Raw genomic sequence first — 3,373 nt, 5'->3', positions numbered from 1 at the left:
AGTTATCCCCCGAAAACCAGTGGAGGTATGATAATGACATGGTGCTAGGGTTATAACCTAACACTGATGGCATCACAGAGCCCATGCTAGATCAAAGCACAGTGTCTGTGACGTCATCACGTTGCCTTTGATGACATCACAGCCACCTAACATTCTGATGTGTTCACTTGTGTGTGTGTGTATGTGTGTTGTGGGTGTGGGTGTGTGTGTGTGTGTGTGTGTGTGTGTGCAGACAAAGTTATGGGGGTGCAGAGCCTGCTTTCAAGTCTGTACCACATTCACTTTAAAAGTTATTCCACAAAAACCCGTCCAGGTATGCACCAGAGTCCTCGAGGTTCTAGTTGACCCACTTCCCAACCTTGTAGAGACTCGATGGTGGTACCCTTGGATCCGGAATGTCCAAAAATGGGGGTGCAGAGCTTAGTTTCACGTCTCTACCACCTTTCCTTCAAACGTTATCCTCCAAAAACCCGTCGAGGTATGCACCAGAGTCCTCAAGGTTCTGGTTGACCCACTTCCCGACGTCGTAGAGACTCGAGGGTGGCACCGTTGGATCCGGAATGTCCGAAAATGGGGGTGCAGAGCTTGGTTTCAAGTCTCTACCACCATCCCTTCAAAAGTTATCCCCCGAAACCTGTCGAGGTATGCACCAGAGTCCTCGAGGTTCTGGTTGACCCACTTCCCGACCTCGTAGAGACTCGAGGGTGGCACCGTTGGATCCGGAATGTCCAAAAATGGGGGTGCAGAGCTTAGTTTCACGTCTCTACCACCTTTCCTTCAAACGTTATCCTCCAAAAACCCGTCGAGGTATGCACCAGAGTCTTCAAGGTTCTGGTTGACCCACTTCCCGACCTCGTAGAGACGCGAGGGTGGCACCGTTGGATCCGGAATGTCCGAAAATGGGGGTGCAGAGCTTGGTTTCAAGTCTCTACCACCATCCCTTCAAAAGTTATCCCCCAAAACCTGTCGAGGTATGCACCAGAGTCCTCGAGGTTCTGGTTGACCCACTTCCCGACGTCGTAGAGACTCGATGGTGGCACCGTTGGATCCGGAATGTCCGAAAATGGGGGTGCAGAGCTTGGTTTCAAGTCTCTACCACCATCCCTTCAAAAGTTATCCCCCAAAACCTGTCGAGGTATGCACCAGAGTCCTCGAGGTTCTGGTTGACCCACTTCCCGACCTCGTAGAGACTCGAGGTTGGCACCGTTGGATCCGGAATGTCCGAAAATGGGGGTGCAGAGCTTGGTTTCAAGTCTCTACCACCATCCCTTCAAAAGTTATCCCCCGAAAACCAGTGGAGGTATGATAATGACATGGTGCTAGGGTTATAACCTAACACTGATGGCATCACAGAGCCCATGCTAGATCAAAGCACAGTGTCTGTGACGTCATCACGTTGCCTTTGATGACATCACAGCCACCTAACATTCTGATGTGTTCACTTGTGTGTGTGTGTATGTGTGTTGTGGGTGTGGGTGTGTGTGTGTGTGTGTGTGTGTGTGTGCAGACAAAGTTATGGGGGTGCAGAGCCTGCTTTCAAGTCTGTACCACATTCACTTCAAAAGTTATTCCACAAAAACCCGTCCAGGTATGCACCAGAGTCCTCGAGGTTCTAGTTGACCCACTTCCCAACCTTGTAGAGACTCGATGGTGGTACCCTTGGATCCGGAATGTCCAAAAATGGGGGTGCAGAGCTTAGTTTCACGTCTCTACCACCTTTCCTTCAAACGTTATCCTCCAAAAACCCGTCGAGGTATGCACCAGAGTCCTCAAGGTTCTGGTTGACCCACTTCCCGACGTCGTAGAGACTCGAGGGTGGCACCGTTGGATCCGGAATGTCCGAAAATGGGGGTGCAGAGCTTGGTTTCAAGTCTCTACCACCATCCCTTCAAAAGTTATCCCCCGAAACCTGTCGAGGTATGCACCAGAGTCCTCGAGGTTCTGGTTGACCCACTTCCCGACCTCGTAGAGACTCGAGGGTGGCACCGTTGGATCCGGAATGTCCAAAAATGGGGGTGCAGAGCTTAGTTTCACGTCTCTACCACCTTTCCTTCAAACGTTATCCTCCAAAAACCGGTCGAGGTATGCACCAGAGTCTTCAAGGTTCTGGTTGACCCACTTCCGGACCTCGTAGAGACACGAGGGTGGCACCGTTGGATCCGGAATGTCCAGAAATGGGGGTGCAGAGCTTGGTTTCAAGTCTCTACCACCATCCCTTCAAAAGTTAGCTCCCGAAACCTGTCGAGGTATGCACCAGAGTCCTCGAGGTTCTGGTTGACCCACTTCCCGACGTCGTAGAGACTCGATGGTGGCACCGTTGGATCCGGAATGTCCGAAAATGGGGGTGCAGAGCTTGGTTTCAAGTCTCTACCACCATCCCTTCAAAAGTTATCCCCCAAAACCTGTCGAGGTATGCACCAGAGTCCTCGAGGTTCTGGTTGACCCACTTCCCGACCTCGTAGAGACTCGAGGGTGGCACCGTTGGATCCGGAATGTCCGAAAATGGGGGTGCAGAGCTTGGTTTCAAGTCTCTACCACCATCCCTTCAAAAGTTATCCCCCGAAAACCAGTGGAGGTATGATAATGACATGGTGCTAGGGTTATAACCTAACACTGATGGCATCACAGAGCCCATGCTAGATCAAAGCACAGTGTCTGTGACGTCATCACGTTGCCTTTGATGACATCACAGCCACCTAACATTCTGATGTGTTCACTTGTGTGTGTGTGTATGTGTGTTGTGGGTGTGGGTGTGTGTGTGTGTGTGTGTGTGTGTGTGCAGACAAAGTTATGGGGGTGCAGAGCCTGCTTTCAAGTCTGTACCACATTCACTTCAAAAGTTATTCCACAAAAACCCGTCCAGGTATGCACCAGAGTCCTCGAGGTTCTAGTTGACCCACTTCCCAACCTTGTAGAGACTCGATGGTGGTACCCTTGGATCCGGAATGTCCAAAAATGGGGGTGCAGAGCTTAGTTTCACGTCTCTACCACCTTTCCTTCAAACGTTATCCTCCAAAAACCCGTCGAGGTATGCACCAGAGTCTTCAAGGTTCTGGTTGACCCACTTCCCGACCTCGTAGAGACGCGAGGGTTGCACCGTTGGATCCGGAATGTTCGAAAATGGGGGTGCAGAGCTTGGTTTCAAGTCTCTACCACCATCCCTTCAAAAGTTATCCCCCGAAACCTGTCGAGGTATGCACCAGAGTCCTCGAGGTTCTGGTTGACCCACTTCCCGACCTCGTAGAGACTCGAGGGTGGCACCGTTGGATCCGGAATGTCCGAAAATGGGGGTGCAGAGCTTGGTTTCAAGTCTCTACCACCATCCCTTCAAAAGTTATCCCCCGAAAACCAGTGGAGGTATGATAATGACATG

The sequence above is a fragment of the Lutjanus erythropterus genome, chromosome 17 (genome assembly GCF_056507025.1).
Source record: "Lutjanus erythropterus isolate fLutEry1 chromosome 17, fLutEry1.hap2, whole genome shotgun sequence".
Classification (NCBI taxonomy): domain Eukaryota; kingdom Metazoa; phylum Chordata; class Actinopteri; order Lutjaniformes; family Lutjanidae; genus Lutjanus; species Lutjanus erythropterus.
This window is presented reverse-complemented; position numbering follows the sequence as displayed.